The 21,307-nt window shown below is 39.8% G+C and overlaps 1 protein-coding gene and 1 pseudogene across 1 annotated transcript in view; one reads left to right on the forward strand and one right to left on the reverse strand.

Annotated features, from left to right (window-relative positions):
- The window catches only part of LOC128635459 (zinc finger protein 239-like), a 103,245-nt gene that overhangs the window by 60,914 nt on the left and 21,024 nt on the right, over positions 1 to 21,307 (reverse strand). The gene's annotated exons all lie outside the window — the stretch shown is intronic.
- On the forward strand, positions 1,318 to 12,838 carry LOC108280085 (zinc finger protein 420-like; annotated as a pseudogene).

Raw genomic sequence — 21,307 nt, forward strand, 5'->3', positions numbered from 1 at the left:
TCACTTCCCCACAAGGTACTGTGCGCATTAAAGTCCGCACACTACATTAATGTAAAGTTTCCTTCTCCGCCAATGTGTTTAATTAAGTCCTTATTTAATCTTTTACACAGATTATAAAAAATAATTAGCCTTTATACTCTAATTTCCAGCTCTTACTTCAACCACTACCAATTCAAATTCCTCGTTCACACCCACCTCCCTGTATGCTACTCATTGTCTAATAAAAGTTACTACTCCCCCTCCATTGTCTTTAATCCTATCTTTGCACATGGCAGAATATCCTTGAACCACAAAGTTTAAATTTGATTTTAACCAAGATTCTTGTACACATATGAGGTTTAGTTTTGAAACTATCTATATATTTTAAATTCTTGCCTATTTGATATTAAGCTTCTTGTATTCCAGCGCAAGATTATCATCACCATTATGAGCCTCCACGTACAGTCTGGGTATTAGTAACTTGCATTTTTAGTTTTTAATTTATCTGATCAACTGTTATTCCACCTGCCTTCAAATACGTATCTGCTGCTTGTATGATTTATTTTTTTTTATTTTTTCTGTTCTACTCACTTTAGGCCGCGCAGTTCACTACTTACACAATAAAAGTAATGAATGCTAACTTGTCCGCCATAATATTATTTTCCTTTGCCTTTTCTTGGTTCAGACATCTGTTCCTCATCCTTGGAACTGCATCTGATGTCATCGATTATAATGTGAAGCTTTCAGCTATGTTCAACTTCCGCTCTGTCCCAAATGACACACTCCGCCCTTGTGGACCTCCTCCGAGTCCACAGTTTGGTGACGTCAGCTAATGCAGACCTATGGGGCACAAAGGCGCGAGTCCAATTTCATAATTCGTATTATAGTCTAACTAAATGAAAGTAAAGGTTGAAATTGACCTGAGCAAAACGAAAAGGGAAACTTGAGCCACTTCATGCACATGATTGTATAATTATATGATGTTTGTTCTTTTATATCAGTAAAGCCAATTACTTTTAACCTTTCTCTTGACTCCTGTGAACGCCGACACACATCCCCACCTCCTCACTGAACCTAGACCATCTGGTCCACAGTGCAGCAGTTTATAACCCGCAGGTCCTCAGCTGCACATTGCTGCAGCATTACTGTTTAGCAAACTATTCATGTGAAATCTCAAGCAGTGCTACACTCTCACAACCGCAATGCAGGAGAGAAAAGCGCACAAATAGTGTTTTACACTTTCTCGTAGGTCTGTTTAATTTTTTTTTCCTATTAAAATAGTTTCTCCATCTGAACTTCACACTGCATCCCAGTAGGTGGCGGTAATGCACCTTAAGCTGGTTTGCCAACCGCCATAAAACAATAGAAGAACAAAATGAAAGAAACATGCACACGCTTAGTCGCGGAACTTCCATCTAAACACGGGCTTTGAATCTCTGATCCTCTGTGTAACATCACTAAAGGTGAGTTCTTCTGAAACTTACCTCCTGAGCTGCTCGGTTAACAGGTTAGTGGAGATTCTGGAGTCATGAATCTCTGTATTTTTCTTCCAGTGTCCTGATTCTTTACTCCTCTTACAATGAAATCAGAGTCCAGACCGCGATCTCTAAGAAAATCTCCACAGACTCCTGCTGCTGCTGGCTTAGAGTTAAAGTTTAGTCACGTGTCTCAGTTCTCTTTTCTTTTTTAAACTCTGAGAACTTGTTCATAATTATGTAACCATGACAACACTATATACAACAAGCAGAAAACGTCCCGGCAAACACCGCGCGTTCTGATGACGTCACTAGTTTGTCTCTTTTCATCAGGGTGGTATTACTTTATGACAGCGTTGTTTCTTTACCACGTCTTGGTCAAGTTTCTTTTATAAATGTGTTTATGTATGTATATATAAATGTGTGTGTGTGTGTGTGTGTGTGTGTGTGTGTGTGTGTATATATATATATATATATATATATATATATATATATATATATATATATATATATATATATGTATATATATGTATATGTATATGTGTGTGTGTGTGTGTGTGTGTGTGTATGTATGTATGTGTGTATGTGTGTATGTGTGTGTGTGTGTGTGTGTGTATCATATCTATCTGTTGTCTAACGGTCCAGAAACGTCATGGCCACGTTTATAAAAAAAAAAACCAAGAAACTCTCAAACTAGTCTCATTAAGAACAATGTGAAGACGTGTTATTTTTATTGGTTGATTCAGTGATTACAACAAAATTGTCAACTTATTCATTAACTCTTTTAATAACAGACTGAGGACACAATCACATCTGCATAATTCAAAACAAAAGTAGAATAGAGACAAAATAAAGAAAAACTAAATAAGATCACATTTGTTGTGGTTTGTTATGAGTTTAATCATGTCTACTAATAAAAACAGGTTTCTGTCTTGGGGAATAGTCATTATTTTCAGTGAGTCCACATATATAGTCATGTTATTAAAAAAATTTTGGTTGAGGTGGTGTTTTTATCTACATTTATGGATATATTTTTTTGGCAATTATTACATTATTTATTAAAAAAAAAGATTTTTTCTGTTATCGGATATTATTCCAAATGTAACAACATCCCAAATAAAACAGGGTATTAGAGGAATCTTTTGTTGCAACCAGTTGTACACATCACTCCAAAAACCTGGAACAAATTTGCCATAAAAAAACAAATGTTCCATTGTTTCTATATCAGAATTAGAGAATAAACATACATTCGAGATTTCCATGTTAAATTTAACTCTTAGAAATTCTTTAGTGGGATATATTTCATTTTTAATTTTAAAGTGCACTTCTTTGAATTTGGGGGATAAGGAATAAGAAATATATAACCCCAGTTCTAATATACAACAGAGCATATGTTGGTCTAAAACCTGTATATACCTTTCAGCATTGATGGTGCCTTTCCAGATGTGCAAGCTGCCCATTTCATAGGCAATAATGCACCACATACCATCAGAGATGCAGGCTTTTGAACTGAGCACTGATAAAAAGCCAGATGGTCTCTTTCCTCTTTAGTTTATAGGATGCAGCGTCCATGGTTTCCAAAAAGAATGTCAAATTTGAATTCGTCTCAATACAGAAAAGTTTTCCACTTTGCCTCAGTCCATTTTAAATAATCTTTGGCCCAGAGAAGACTGGGTCATGGATCTTGTTCATGATCATTATATATGGCTTCTTCTTTGCATGATAAAGCTTTAACCAGCATTTGTGGATGGCTCAGAATCATTCCTGTTTTTTATGTTGTGCCACCTGAGGGTCCAAAGATCACGGTTATGCAATATTGATTTTCTCCTTTGTGCACAGAGATCTCTCCAGATTCTCTGAATATTTTGATGATATTATGTACTGTAGATAATGAGATAGTCAAAGTCTTCGCAATTTTACGTTGAGGAACATTATTCTGAAATTGTTCCACAAATTATAGACACAGTTTTTCACAAATTGGTGAACCTCTGTCCATCTTTACTTCTGAAAGACTCCACCTCTCTAAGATACTCTTCTTATACCCAGTCATATTAGTGACCTGTTGCCTATTAACCTCCAGCTGTTTCTTTTTATTAACATTTACTTAGGTCTGCACAATTAATCGAATATCAATCGCGATTACGATTTTGACTGCCCACGATTAAATGAAAATGATCGAGTTCGATATTAACATTTAAAGTTCATCCTCCGCTCATAGAAAACTCCGCTGTTTTCTCCACTCAGATCAAGCACTTCCTAACTACAGCCAATCACATAGCGCAGTGCAGGGATGACATCATTTTGTAGTACCAAAAGCCCGAAACGAAGTTAGGATTTTAGCACTCTAGCGGCTAGTTCGCTTCGAGCTCCAGCGCTTGTGCGAGGGGAAATCATGACACTAGCATGATGATAAATGGCACTACAGAGGTTGTCGAGGACATTAAATATCATCACTCAGAACTGGAAAAACATTGCAGATAAACTCAGGGCTCTACAGTGTGACCATTTCACTCACATTTGCAACTGAAAAGTACTTTGTGTGACTGTGAATAAATATTTATTCGCACTGGTGCAAGTGACCTGTTCGGAGTTGTAGAATACAATCGCAATAAAAACTACAGGAAGTCCGAAATGCATCTACACCGTGTTACTTTCACACTGCTTTTCATCTCCTCAGTCAACCGAACAAGTGTGGAAATACTGCAGAGAAGCCATTATGATGAAGAGAGTAACTCTACATCATCGGTTTCTCTCAACTCTCCGAGCTCACAACTGCCATCTTTTATTGATCCTGCAAAATGACCTGAACTTTCACCTGCTCTTGTAGACACAGTGGCTTCACGCAGAGTAATTAATAATAATGCTAACACTACAAGGTGGGTTTAATTCAAACTTCTTTATTAAATACAGTGAGGGAAAAAAAGTATTTGATCCCCTGCTGATTTTGTACGTTTGCCCATTGACAAAGAAATGATCATTCTATAATTTTAATGGTAGATTTATCTGAACAGTGAGAGACAGAATAACAACAAAAAAATCCAGAAAAACGCATGTCAAAAATGTTATAAATTGATTTGCATTTTAATGAGGGAAATAAGTATTTGACCCCTCTGCAAAACATGACTTAGTACTTGGTTGCAAAACCCTTGTTGGCAATCACAGAGGTCAGACATTTCTTGTAGTTGGCCACCAGGTTTGCACACATCTCAGGAGGGATTTTGTCCCACTCCTCTTTGCAGATCTTCTCCAAGTCATTAAGGTTTTGAAGCTGATGTCTGGCAACTCGAACCTTCAGCTCCCTCCACAGATTTTCTATGGGATTAAGGTCTGGAGACTGGCTAGGCCACTCCAGGACCATAATGTGCTTCTTCTTGAGCCACTCCTTTGTTGCCTTGGCCGTGTGTTTTGGGTCATTGTCATGCTGGAATACCCATCCACGACCCATTTTCAATGCCCTGGCTGAGGGAAGGAGGTTCTCACCCAAGATTTGACGGTACATGGCCCCGTCCATCGTCCCTTTGATGCGGTGAAGTTGTCCTGTCCCCTTAGCAGAAAAACACCCCCAAAGCATAATGTTTCCACCTCCATGTTTGACGGTGGGGATGGTGTTCTTGGGGTCATAGGCAGCATTCCTCCTCCTCCAAACACAGCGAGTTGAGTTGATGCCAAAGAGCTCCATTTTGGTCTCATCTGACCACAACACTTTCACCCAGTTGTCCTCTGAATCATTCAGATGTTCATTGGCAAACTTCAGACGGGCATGTATATGTGCTTTCTTGAGCAGCAGACCTTGCGGGCGCTGCAGGATTTCAGTCCTTCATGGCGTAGTGTGTTACCAATTGTTTTCTTGGTGACTATGGTCCCAGCTGCCTTGAGATCATTGACAAGATCTTCCCGTGTAGTTCTGGGCTGATTCCTCACTGTTCTCATGATCATTGCAACTCCACGAGGTGAGATCTTGTATGGAGCCCCAGGCCGAGGGAGATTGACATTGTGTTTCTTCCATTTGCGAATAATCGCACCAACTGTTGTCACCTTCTCACCAAGCTGCTTGGCAATGGTCTTGTAGCCCATTCCAGACTTGTGTAGGTCTACAATCTTGTCCCTGACATCCTTGGAGAGCTCTTTGGTCTTGGCCATGGTGGAGAGTTTGGAATCTGATTGATTGATTGCTTCTGTGGACAGGTGTCTTTGATACAGGTAACAAGCTGAGATTAGGAGCACACTCTTAAAGGGAGTGCTCCTAATCTCAGCTCGTTACCTGTATAAAAGACACCTGGGAGCCAGAAATCTTTCTGATTGAGAGGGGGTCAAATACTTATTTCCCTCATTAAAATGCAAATCAATTTATAACATATTTGACGTGCATTTTTCTGGATATTCTTGTTGTTATTCTGTCTCTCACTGTTCAAATAAACCTACCATTAAAATTATAGACTGATCATTTCTTTGTCAGTGGGCAAACGTACAAAATCAGCAGGGGATCAAATACTTCTTTCCCTCACTGTAATCAAGAGTAGGAACTGTTAAGTCTGTACACATACAGTACACTGCCGCTCTCCTTCACTAACTCTAATTCACTTAATTTAATCTCACGGTTGCCAGATATCACTAGAAAAGTCAACATCAGTTTCCATGTTTTGATTTATCCCCCCCAAAACACACTATTATCAGCAGACATGGACACTATACTGGGGAACCCATCTAAAACTGATAAACAAACAAAAATAAAACTACTAAAATGTAAAGACAGAAAATGTGCTTTTAATATAAAAATAGATATAATAAATTCATAAAATATAAATAAAATGAGAAATGAAATAATGTTTAATTACTATGGGTTGCATTTAATATCTATCTGACATTAAGCTTAGTTCGCTATTTCCTTAGAAAGCTATTAGCCTTTTTCCTAATATGGATCATTTTTGTGTTAGTCTACTTTTAATTAGAACTCTATTGTTTTTAAGATATTTTAAAATAAATATTTTATGCTTGTTTATTTATCAGTTAACCAACAATATTTCTCATTGCTATTATTTTAACTCCATTAACAGTGACCATGAGCAGAGAGCTTACATTTAACTGTTTATGACAGACCAGATTAAAGTTTAAATAAAAAAAGACTGGTATCTGGATCGTATCGGCTGTAATAATCCTGATTGGTGCATCTCTAATGAACACCATTAAACTAAACGCTTTGCATCTAACAGGTAAATGAACTCACCCAATCACATCCTATATGAGATTATTCAGATATATACGCAATATACACAGAGCGGTTCGAGGACTGACTCCAGCCCAGAACCATGACATTGGAAAATGTCTAATAGTGTAGCTTTAAATATATTTAAGAGGAGCAGTTTCATTTGTGTGCTTTACTCCTTGTGTCACTTGTCTGCTTTGGCACCAAGTGCTTGGATCTCCTCAAGGGTTTTCAAGATGGATTTACTCTATGTCTCGGGAGGCTTTTTTTTGCTTTTTTTTCCTACTTTTGTGATATATACAGTGTACGTGGATTAGACTCAGTACTGCAGTCTCTTTTGTTTGAGGCTTCAGAGATTTCCATCGCATAGCAGTTCTCCTCCGTATTTTATTTAAAATTTTTTTGGTCAATTAGATTTGTTTCATTAACCTAAATGTTTATTTATTTTAAGGTTCCTTCAATGTCGGATATGCTCGCATGATCTTGTAGTAGGTAGAGATGGAGATTAAGCTGTCAGAAGTAACTTAACTCCAAACACATGAAGATCGCAAGAAAAGATGACTGCTCAAAAATTTTATTTAAGGAAATGCATCAATGTCTGAATTTTACTATCTTTTGATATTATTTGTCATACATCAAATATCTGCCAGCAAAAGGGCAACTACCAAACATTTTGCTTAGTAAATAGTGATTATTCATAATATCTTTGAGAATGAAAGAGATTTTTTTAATGGAGGCACAAGACCTCTTTGAATTCTAAACTGTTAACGGCGTGCAGAATCGGATTTTTTAAGTACTGCGCATGCGCCTAATTTTGAGAGTAACGGTTTCCGATGGACGCTCAGGAAAAGGTAAGCTCTTTAAATCTCTTTATTCATAAATTTTGCCCATATAATGTTTAATGTCACTCTAGGTGTGGAATGTGTTTTATTTTTTTTGTCTTTCAAAATTTCTAAATCTGAGATGTTTTTTTTTTCTTCCCATTTACTTTTAAATTGGCCACTTAACGTGATAATAGTTTAGTTTATCACATTTTCTGAACTTCAACTCTAGTCTGTTGCTAAGTTTACATTGTTCTTGTACTTGATCCATGATGCTCACGCGAGCTTTTATTTAAATACTTTTTATTGTAAATGATTTATCCATGCACATTAATATTTAAAAAAAGGTATGTCCTCATAATCTTTAAAGAAAAACATTAATGTGCCCACCCCCTCGCAATAACCAATCAGAATCAAGGACCACAACTACCCGTTTTATTTATAAAAAAAAACAAAAAAAGCCTAAACTTCAACTGTGCTCCTAAAATTTCGCTTTTGTGCTTAAGTTTTTGTAATTAGGAGTACAAGAGCTCCTTGAAAATTGTAAGCATAGTATCTACCCTAGTTAATTTCTGTAAAACTAAAATATACTGTTTATTTTCAACAGCAGGACCAGAGACGGCTCCACAGCAGCAACAATGACGAAGATGATGATGAGACACTTGTACTTTTTGAAGAATAATGCTTTTTTTCTTTGGTTACAATAATTGATTCATTTATTTGGTTAATTAATAATTTATGAATTGATAATATTCATTAAGTTAATTTTTTTGTGCTACATATGAATTTGTTGGTAAGACTACAAAATTGTGCCCTGCGATGGATTGGCACCCTGTCCAGGGTGTATCCTGCCTTGTGCCCCATGCTCCCTGAGACAGGCTCCAGGTTCCCCGAGACCCAGTAGGATAAGTGTTAGAGAAAATGGATGGGTGAACCACAGAATAATTTTGGCTTAATGCTCATGTATTAGCTTAGTATGTTTGGACAAAATATGACAAAATGCTGATGAATAAATTCTGTAAATGTGTTGCTGATTATTGCTTGATTTTACTTGAGGCACAGGTGTGTCTTAATGAGTACATTTTGAACAGATGTGTCGAATAGAAATTCCACAACACATTCCATTATAATTGCATTGTTTTAATTGTTTCCATCAAAAACAATACAATTTCCATTTAAAAACATTGGAATTTGAAGTCAGGGAATGAAAGTCAGTCCTATATGGGTTTCAAAGTAAATCAATTTGCTTTGCTGTCCGTAAAGGAATGGCTCGAGAATTACATATCCACCCCTGACCAAAGCAGTGAGATATGTTTGAAATAAAGGTGGAGTTTAAATTGAAGACTTGTCACAGGAGACAGGTAAGCAACTGCTCATATATTCTTGAGTTATGATTGAAAGGATTAAATTATCAAACTCCCGACCATGGCTGTTGGGACGTACTCACTACGTTCCAGCAACGTACAACTATAACGTCGCCATGACGAATAAAGGAATCACAAAGTTACATTGCTGGAACGTTATTTGGTACATTGTTGTGACTAATATTGTTCGGTCCAATTACTACTTTATAATGTACCAGTATGTTTGTTGGAACATGCTCGTCACGTTTCAACAACATACAACTTCAACCCCAATTCCATAAAAGTTGGGACATGGTGTAAAATGTAAATAAAAACAAAATTCAGCAATTTGATAATCTCATAAAGCCTTGTGTTATTCACAATAGAACATATAAAATGTATGAAATGTTTAAACTGAGAAAATGTATCATTTTAAGAAAAAAAACAAGGTGTTGCATCCATCAAATTCAAAATTACGTCTCAAAAAAGTTGGTACGGGGCAACAAAAGGCTGGAAAAGTAAGTGTTACTAAAAAGAAACAGCTGGAGGTTAATTGGCAACAGGTCATTAACATGATTGGGTATAAAAAGTATCTTGGAGAGGCATAGTCTTTCAGAAGTAAAGATGGGATGGAATCTGGATGGAAGCAGATGTTACTCTAAAACCTGTATATACCTTTCAGCATTGATGGTGCCTTTCCAGATGTGGAACTGGCTACATATCACAACATTGCAAATCTAAAATTACAGCTATTAAAGGTGGGTGATTGGGTGGTCAAACTGTATTACAGAATCGTAGGACACATATCCAATAACAATTCCATAAACACATGGGGATAAAATCTAAAATTATTTAAGAATCTTGAGTAATTTTATTGTGTTTTCCAGATGTACCAGTGCTCAGATTGTGGGAAGAGTTTTTCTAAAAGCAATCATCTCAAAGATCACAAGCGCATTCACACAGGAGAGAAGCCATATGACTGTTCCCAGTGTGGGAAGAGTTTTAATCGTCAGAGTAATCTCCAACGACATGAGCGCATCCACACAGGACAGAAGCCGTATCACTGTGGACAGTGTGGGAGAAGTTTTACTCGTCAGAGTCATCTCCAACAGCATGAGCACATTCACACAGGGGAGAGGCCGTATCACTGTGGACAGTGTGGGAAGAGTTTTACCCGACTATGTTATCTCCAACTACACCAGCGCATCCACACAGGACAGAAGCCATATCACTGTGGACAGTGTGGGAAGAGTTTTACTTGCCAGCATTATCTCCAACAGCATGAGCGCATTCACACAGGAGAGAAGCCGTATCACTGTGGACAGTGTGGGAAGAGTTTTACTTATCAGAGTAATCTCCAACAGCATAAGCGCATCCACACAGGAGAGAAGCCGTATCACTGTGGACGGTGTGGGAAGAGTTTTACTCGTCTGAGTCATCTCCAACAGCATGTGCGCATTCACACAGGAGAGAAGCCGTATCACTGTGCACAGTGTGGGAAGAGCTTTACCCAACCATGTGATCTCCAACAGCATGAGCACATTCACACAGGGGTGAAGCCCCATCACTGTGGACAGTGTGGGAAGAGTTTTACTCGTCTGAGTAATCTCCAACAGCATGAGCGCATTCACACAGGAGAGAAGCCGTATTACTGTGGACAGTGTGGGAAAAGTTTTACTTCCCAGAGTAATATCCAACGACATGAGCGCATTCACACGGGAGAGAAGCCGTATCACTGTGGACAGTGTGGGAAGAGTTTTACTGTTCAGAGTAATCTCCAACAACATGAGCGCATTCACACAGGAGAGAAGCCGTATCACTGTGGACAGTGTGGGAAGAGTTTTACTGTTCAGAGTAATCTCCGACAGCATGAGCGCATTCACACAGGAGAGAAGCCGTATCACTGTGGACAGTGTGGGAAGAGTTTTACTCGCCAGGGTAATCTCCAACGACATGAGCGCACTCACACAGGAGAGAAGCTGTATCACTGTGGACAGTGTGGGAAGAGTTTTACCCGACTATGTGATCTCCAACAACATGAGCGCATCCACACAGGACAGAAGCCGTATCACTGTGGACAGTGTGGGAAGAGTTTTACTGTTCAGAGTAGTCTCCAACAGCATGATCGCATTCACACAGGAGAGAAGCCGTATCACTGTGGACATTGTGGGAAGAGTTTTACTGTTCAGAGTAATCTCCGACAGCATGAGCGCATTCACACAGGAGAGAAGCCGTATCACTGTGGACAGTGTGGGAAGAGTTTTACTCGTCTGAGTCATCTCCAACAACATGAGCGCATTCACACAGATTGAGAAGCCGTATCACTGTGGACAGTGTGGGAGAAGTTTTCGTTACCAGAGGGCCTTCCACAGCCACCAGCAGAGTCATACAGGACAGAAGCCGTACCTCTGCAGACAATGTGGACGGAGCTATATTCATTCGAGTTCATTAATGACACACAAGTGCTCTAACATGAAGCCATCAGAGTTAGCCATATGAATTTGTCAAATTTAGATACATGTTTTAAATTTGAATTTAAAGGGAGGTAAAGCGAAATTAAACTGTAATATTATATTTGTCATGGACTGTAGTATTCTGGGGCGCACGTTGGCTTAGTGGTTAGCACGTTCGCCTCACACCTCCAAGGTTCGATTCCCACCGTGGCCCTGTGTGTGCGGAGTTTGTATGTTCTCCCTATGTTGTGGGGGTTTCCTCCGGGTACTCCGGTTTCCTCCCCCAGTCCAAAGACATGCATGGTAGGCTGATTGGCATGTCCAAAGTGTCCGTAGTGTATGAATGGGTGTGTGAATGTGTATGTGATTGTGCCCTGCGATGGATTGGCACCCTTTCCAGGGTGTACCCCTCCTTGTACCCGATGCTCCATGGAATAGGCTCCAGGTTCCCCGTGACCCTGAAAAGGATAAGTGGTATAGAAGATGGATGGATGGATGAATATCCTGTGTGTGTGTGTGTGTCTGTGTGTGTGTGTGTATTGGGTTCTCTTCAGTCTTATATAATTGTACAAACAGTTGTGTAAAGTTTTAGTCTGAAGTTTATATTTGTAACACTCAGTTTGTGTATTCTATTTAAAATAAAACGGGGAAAAAATGGCACTGAAAGTTTGCCCTCCCATCCGATTAATTGATTATGATAGTAATCGTTAGTTGCAGCCCTAGTTGTGAGTAGTGTAAAGAGAGGCTCACATTTCATATTACCTTTGCCAAGTATTATTACAATAATAACAATAATAATAACAGTTCACTGACTGTTCTTGAATCGTCTTATTCTTATTGCAGGTTCTCGGGGAGCCCCAGATGAAGACATTGAGGACTAACAGATGTTGATCTGCAGAGACCTATTACAGTCCTACCTACACAACACCAGACCTCACTTTGCCTTGTCTGGATGGCTGACTAGCACAAAGTTCTCTACAAAATTAGATGTATGGAAACATAAAAAAGGGACATGACCAACTGAATATTGCAAGAGCAAATAACTTGCAAAGGAAAACTATTTATCCACTATATTTCTCTGTCCTCTATTTCCAAGGGTAACATTTCTCTATTAAGTGCCTACTGTGTGAGATATAGTTTTAAAAAATCTGTCATCTACTATCACTAATGTTGTTCCACACCTAGCACCATTCATTTATTGTAAAGAAAAAAGGTGAGGTGATAATGAATAGTGACTGAGGGTATCAGTTTCTTCTGCTGTTTTTCCTTACATGTCCATTTGTGTACCACTCCACTTTACGTTTTTCACTAATACCACTTTGTGTATAAGTCATACAGGTTTATTCAATTCAGCTCACTATTTTTGTAGTGTGGACATTGTTACAAATGTAAACCAGGTTGAATTTAGATTTAATCTGATGATATACTGGTCAAATATGACCTGTAATTAAAATGTTAATGTGTGTACAGTTGTTTTATGTTTATCATTTGGTTTCATTAAATATATTGACCTCAAGTAAACTACTCCTGGAGTAAATAGTAAATACAAAAATAGTAAAAAAAAGTAAATGTAACAATAAGTAGGATCACTAAAAGTCGTGTATGAAATAAATTCAGTTAGAAACATTTAGTAAATGTAGCACATTTGTTAAATAACAGCCTCATTTTTCTGTTACATCTACATAGCTTTTCCATTATATATATATATATATATATATATATATATATATATATATATATATATATATATATATATTTCACTTACTATTCAGGGTTACTATTGCATTGATTTAGGATTTTAATCTGCTCAATTTTATGTGTCATGGTACTAAGTGTAGTTATTCAGATCTACATAAATATTTTACTTACATTTACTCAATGCATAAGGTATATTTAAATGATTTCGCAGCTTTAAAATGTACTCAATATGTGGCTGCTGTTGCATCATACTGGTGGATGATACACACTGGTGCTGGTATCACACACACTCACTCCATACGTGCATATACGCTTATACAACACTCACATTCAAACATAGACACACATTCATTACGTGCATATACCCTTATACAACATACACACACACACTCCATACGTGCATATATACTTATACAGCAAAAACTCACTCTCCATGTGTGCATATACACGTATACAACACTCACACATGCACACACTCCCTACATGCATATACACTAATTCAAACATCACACACACACTCCATACGTGCATCTACACGTATACAACACTCACACATACACACACTCACTCCATACGTGCATATACACTAATTCAAACATCAAACACACACTCCATACGTGCATATACACTTATACAAAACACACACTCCATACGTGCATATACATTTATACAACACACACACAAACACACTCTCCATACGTGCATCTACTCGTATACAACACTCACACATACACACACACTCACTACGTGCATATAAACTTATACAACACTCACACACACACACACACTCACTCCCTACGTGCATATACATTTATACAACACACACACACACATACACTACATATGTGGATATACACTTGTACAACACTCTCTCTCACACACACGCCATACATACATCTACACGTATACAACATTCACACATGCACACACACTCCCTAAGTGCATCTACACTTATCCACACTCATAAATACACACACACACACACACACACACACACACACACTCCATACGCGCATCTACACTTACACAACACAAACACGCTCCATATGTGCATATACACTGAAACAACGCACACACACACACACTCCATACGTGCATATACACTTAAACAACAGTCACACACACACCATACATGCATACGCAATTATAAAACACTCACACATATACACACACACATATACTCCATACGTGCATATAAACCTATAATACACTTAGACATACACACACTTCACACGTGCATATACACTTATACAACACACACACACAAGCGCAAACACACACTCCTTATGTGCATATACACTTATTCAACACTCACATACAAACACACACCACACACACTTCATACATGCATATACTCTTACACAACACAAACACACTCCATATGTGCATATACACTGAAACAACACTCAATCACACACACTCCATACTTGCATACACAATTATAAAACACTCACACACACGCACTCCATATGTGCATATACACATATAGAACACACACTCACACACACACACAAAATTCATGCATATACACTTGTACAACACACAGACACACACACACTCACACTCCACACATACATATACACTTATACAACACACACACACACAAGCACACACACTCACACTGCATACATGCATATACCCTTATACAACACACACACACTCCATACGTGTATCTACATTTATACAACACTCACACACACACTCCATACATGCATCTACGTGTATTCAAATATATTTATACAGCACTCACACACAAACACACACACTCCATTCGTTCATATACACTGAAACAACACACACACACACACACACACACACACACACACACACACACACACTTCATACGTGCATATTCAATTCAATTCAATTTTATTTCTATAGCGCTTTTTACAATAGACATTGTCTCAAAGCAGCTTTACAGAAATATCAACATGGTATACAGATATTAAAGGTGTGAATTTATCCCAACTGAGCAAGCCACTGAGTGGCGACGGTGGCAAGGAAAAACTCCCTAAGATGTTTTAAGCGGAAGAAACCTTGAGAGGAACCCGACTCAGAAGGGAAACCATCCTCATCTGGGTAACAACAGATAGTGTGAAAAAGTTCATTATGGATTTATATGAAGTCTGTATGGCATTAGGAGCAGCCGTAGTCCCAGCAGTCTGGAATTAGAGAAGATTTGTGCTCCATCCAGAGGCAGAAATTATCTGGATCTCTAGTATCTCCATAAATTCGTGTGGGGCTCGGCGAAAGGAGAGAGGGAGAAAAAAGATCATTATGACTGCGAAGTAATAGAACAGAATCTAGTCAGGGTAGGCTTGAGTAAACAAATACGTTTTAAGCCTAGACTTAAACACTGAGACTGTGTCTGAGTCCCGAACACTAATAGGAAGACTGTTCCATAACTGTGGGGCTATTCGAGGTACCGTCAAATAGCCTGCATCTTTTGATCTAAGTAGGCGTGGCGGATCATATAAAACCAAAAGGTCGCTTAGATATTGTGGGGTGAGACCGTTTAGTGCTTTATAGGTTAATAAAAGTATTTTATAGTTAATGCGGGATTTTACTGGGAGCCAATGCAGTACTGATAATATCGGTGTGATATGGTCGTATCTTCTAGTTCTAATTAGGACTCTAGCAGCTGCATTCTGGACTAACTGGAGCTTATTTATATTCCTACTGGAACATCCAGACAGTAAGGCATTACAGTAATCTAATCTAGAGGTGACGAATGCATGAACTAGTATTTCCGCATCATGTAGTGACAATATGTTTCTTATCTTAGAAATATTTCTGAGATGAAAGAAGACTATCCTAGTAATATTATCTACATGAGCATCAAATGATAGGCTGGAGTCAATAATCACTCCAAGGTCTTTAACTGCTGTACATGATGAAACAGACCATCCAGAGTAACCATGTGATCAGAAAGATTACTTCTAGCTACACGTGGGCCTAATAAAAGTATTTCTGTTTTATCAGAATTAAGTAAAAGGAAGTTATTTAACATCCAATGTCTAATGTCCTTTACACAATCCTCAACTTTACTAAGCTTCTGTCTGTCCTCTGGCTTCGCTGAAACATACAACTGTGTATCATCAGCATAACAGTGGAAGCTAATTCCATGTTTACGAATAATTTGTCCTAGGGGTAGCATATGTAAAGTAAAGAACAGTGGGCCTAAAAAAGAACCCTGTGGAACTCCAAAAGTAACCTCAGTATGCATGGAGAAAATACCATTTACATCTACGAACTGATAACGATCGGTCAGATAAGACCTGAGCCAGGAGAGGACTGTTCCCTTAATACCAACAACATTTTCTAATCTATCAAGGAGAATAGTGTGATCTATAGTATCAAAAGCTGCACTAAGGTCGAGTAACACAAGCAGCGAGACGCAACCCTGATCAGAGGTCAGTAGAAGGTCATTTACTACTTTAACTAAAGCTGTCTCTGTGCTATGATGATGGTGATGAACCACACGTTTATTAAACGCTCCGAAGTGGAAGAAATCGACTTTGCAGGCTGGTTGTGTAAAACCATGGGGCTCAACCAACCCAGCACACCCACCCGGACGACTGAATAACTGAACAAAAAAATGCTCTGTTTTGTTTCTTTGTTACACATACACTTATACAACACACACACACACTCCATATGTGCATATACACTTATACAACACAGAACGACACACACTTCATATGTGCATATACACTTATACAACACACACTCACACACTCCATATGTTTATCTACAGTTATACTACACTCACACATACACACACACACACACACACACACACACACACACACACTCCATATGTGCATATACACTTATACAACACAGAATGACACACACTTCATATGTGCATATACACTTATACAACACACACTCACACACTCCATATGTTTATCTACAGTTATACTACACTCACACATACACACACACACACACTCCATATGTGCATATACACTTATACAACACACTCACACACACACAGTCCATACGTGTATATACACTTATACAACACAGAACGACACACACTTCATATGCACATATACATTTATACAACACTCAGACATACACACACACTAAATTCATGCATATACACTTAAGCAACAAACAGACACACACACACACACAAGCGCGCACACAAACTCCTTACGTGCATATACACTTATACAACACACACACACTCCATACGTGCATATACACTTATACAGCACACACACACACACACACACACACACACACACTCCATACGTGCATATACACTTATACAACACACACACACACATACACACACACTCCATACGTGCATATCCACTTGTACATCACACACACACACGTACTCCATATGTGTATCTACAGTTATACTACACTCACACACACACACTCCATACATGCATGGACACTTATACAACACCCACACACACACACATACACACACACATTCAAAAATAGAACCACACTCCATACGTGCATGGACACTTATACAACACCCACACCCACACACATACACACACACACACTCAAAAATAGAACCACACTCCATACGTGCATATGCACTTGTACAACACGCACACACACACACACACACACACACTCTGTACGTGCATATACACTTATACAACACACACACTCCATACGTGCATAAACATTTATACAACACATAAACACACACTCCATACGTGCTTATCCACTTGGACAACACATACACACACACATACTCCATATGTGTATCTACAGTTATACTACACTCACACTCACACACACTCCATACATGCATGGACACTTATACAACACACACAAACACTCCATACGTGCATATACAATTAAACACTTGTACAACACACACACACTCCATACGTGCATATACACTTATACAACACATAAACGCAGACTCCATACTGCTTATCCACTTGTACAACACACACACACACATACTCCATATGTGTATCTACAGTTATACTACACTCACACACACACACACACACACACACACACACACACACACTCCATACATGCATAGACCCACACACTCAAACATAGGTCCACACACAAGCACACACACACTCCATATGTGCATATACACTTAAACAACCCTCAGACAAACACATACACACACTCCATACATGCATAGAAACTTATACAACACACACACACAAACATTCCATATGTGCGTATACACTTAAACAACACTCACAGGCACACATTCCATGTATGCATATAAACTAAATCAAACATCACACACACACATACCCACCCATATGTACATATACACTTATACAACACACACACACACACACTCCATATGTGCATATACACTTATACAACACTCACACATACACACAAACACACAGTCAAATATAGACATGCACACAAACACAGGCACACACACATTCCATACGTGCATATACACTTATACAACACTCACACACACTCCATATGTACATATACACTTATACAACACACACACTCCATATGTGTATCTACAGTTGTCCTACACTGACACACACATACACTCAAACATAGACACACTCCATACATGCATATACACTTAGACAACACTCACACATACACACACATTCAAACATACACATGCACATACAGGCACACACGCACTCCATTTGTGCATACACACTTATACAACACACATACACACACAGCGATGCCTACGTGCTCTGAGAATTTGAAGTGTGCCCGGTTTCTAGCCTTGAGTCACACTCTAGGGGTGTCTCCTTATTGCAAGATGGTAATGACAGACACCCCCCTCATGGGCTGGAGCGCAGTCTTAGACAGCTGTCCAGCTCACGGTCTCTGGCACGTACCCTCATCTGGAATTTGCCTAGAAATGTGGACCATATTTCTAGCACTGAAATTCCTTCTTCCTCAATTGAGAGGTCACAATGTGTTTACAGACAACACAGCGGTGGTCTCATATATTGAACACCAGGCAGGATTATGTCCACACCCGCTGTTCAGGCAGGCAACTGGAATGTGGAGCAGACATCCTGTTGAGGCAGGGGCTGAGGCCCAGGGATTGGTGGCTCCATCCAGAAGTGGTGGAGTCCATAGGGCATCGGTTTGGCCAAACGGGAGTGGATGTGTTCGCCTCCGAGGAGACAACACACTGCCCGCTGTGGTTAGCCCTCACTCTTCCTGCACGATTAGGGCTGGATGCCATGGTGCACATGTGGCCGAGGTCACATCTGTACGCTTTTCCCCCGATCGCTCTGCTCCCACAAGTTCTAGTATCATCTTATTGGCCAGCTCGAATATGGTTCTCAGAGATAATATCCCTGCTTGACAGCACTCCTTGGGAGATTCCCATCCACAGGGATCTACTGTCTAAAGCTGGAGGGCTGATTTATCACCCTGACTATGTTGAACGCTAGCACACCATTCACAAGGAAATTGTATGCGCTCAAGTGGCGGCTTTTTGTCTTATGGTGTGAGGAACATCAGCTAGACCCAGTGAACTGCGCAATTGCTACAGTCCTGGAGTTCTTACAAGAACGTTTCTCAGCAGGGTTGGCTCCTTCTACAATCAGGGTTTACGTGGCCATTGTTTCGGCCAGCCATGCCCCTGGTGATGTAGCCTCTGTGCGGCAACATCCTCTAACTTCGAGGTCCATGTGTAGTGTCAGACGGCTGAGGCCCATCTGCAGGCTGCGCATACCTTCCTGGGACCTTTCTGTGGTCTTGGAAGGTCTGTCAGGGGCCCCATTTGAGCCCTTAGAGTAAGCCTCTGTGAAGCTTCTGACTCTAAAGGTAGCTCTTCTACTGGCCCTGACATCTCTCAAGCAAGTGGTAGATCTACAAGCTCTCTCAGTTGCCCCTTCCTGCCTTGACTTTGCCCCTGGATTAGCCAAGGCCTTCCTTTATCCTAGGCTGGACTATATTCCTAAAGTGCCTACATCGGCTGCCCACCCTGTGGTGTTGCAGGTTTTCTGCCCTCCTCCGTTCCTCACACCAGAACAAGAGAGGATGCACCTGCTGTGTCCAGTAAGGGCTCTGTGTACTTACGTCCACCAGTACTTACGGCCAGTGGCGTAACTCGGAGCAGCTGCTGGTCTGCTTTGGCGGCAACATAAAAGGTGATGCTGTGTCAAAGCAGCACATCTCTAATTGGATAGTGGAAGCAATCTCTATGGCTAACTCACCACGCGGTCTCGCCACACGGTCTCGCCACACGGTCTCACCACACGGTCTCGCCACGCGGTCTCGCCACTCCTCTGGGTATAAGAGCTCATTCCACTAGGGCGGTCGCCTCCTCAAAGGCTTTGTCCAACGGGGTATCCTTGCAGGATATGTGTGCTGCTGCAGGATGGTCTACGTCACACACATTCATTCATTATTACAGCCTGGATATTCATTCCACCCCGGGCTCGAGTGTCTTGCAGTGACACTCGGGCTTGGGTCTTTTTGAACAGGACGTACACTCTGTATGACAGGGTGGGTATTCCCGTTCCCATACTGTTATGCTAATTGCAACACCAAAGTTCCCTTTGAAAGAGAACGTCATGTATGTAACGCATGTAACTCTGTTCCCTGAGAAGGGAACGAGATATTGCATAGTTCTGTCATACCAGGGCAGGCCTGTGAATTGCGTCTTCACTTCAGATAATAGAGGCTGGCGGTGTGGTTCACAGGTGCCATATATATATCATGCAACGTGCTTAATTGCCACATCACCTGATCATGGCAGGCCTATAAGTAGAGGCATGATTTTACACAAGCTTCAGATACCGGTCACGTGCACAATGCCCTTCCCATACTGTTATGCTAAATGCAATGTCTCGTTCCCTTCTCAGGGAACAGGGTTACATGCGTAACCCAGACGTTTTCGACAGGCTTTCTTAAGCTTTCCTTCTCTGCGGTTTATCGTTTATCGAGCTGAAGTTGAGGGATTAAATACATTTTCTCTGCGGTCTCCATGTTAATTATTGCGGGATGTAATTAAGCTGCTTATTAGTTAAATAGTTTGACCCATTTTTTTGTGTTTTTAAAACCCAGTACTGTTTTGTCGTCAGTGGTATGTTCCCTCTGAGTACGTTTAAAGCTAGTTCACATATGCTCAGGATGAGAGCTGTGGGTGCATCACATAATATATCCTTTCTCCTTCGGGGTGGAGACCTGTGTAATGAATTCAGCAAACGTAGGGTTTTTTTCAATCGATCAGACATTTGTTGTCAATACTTTAAAGTTTTTTTTCTTCTTCAGAACATACACAACCGGTTTCTCTTCTGGAAACAACCCTGACCGGAGACGAAGTTCTTCTGGTGTTTGTGCTTTCAGGTCAACAAATAAATACCCATAAGATCTAGAGATG

Source organism: Ictalurus punctatus, chromosome 19, assembly GCF_001660625.3.
Source record: "Ictalurus punctatus breed USDA103 chromosome 19, Coco_2.0, whole genome shotgun sequence".
In the NCBI taxonomy this organism is placed as follows: Eukaryota; Metazoa; Chordata; class Actinopteri; order Siluriformes; family Ictaluridae; genus Ictalurus; species Ictalurus punctatus.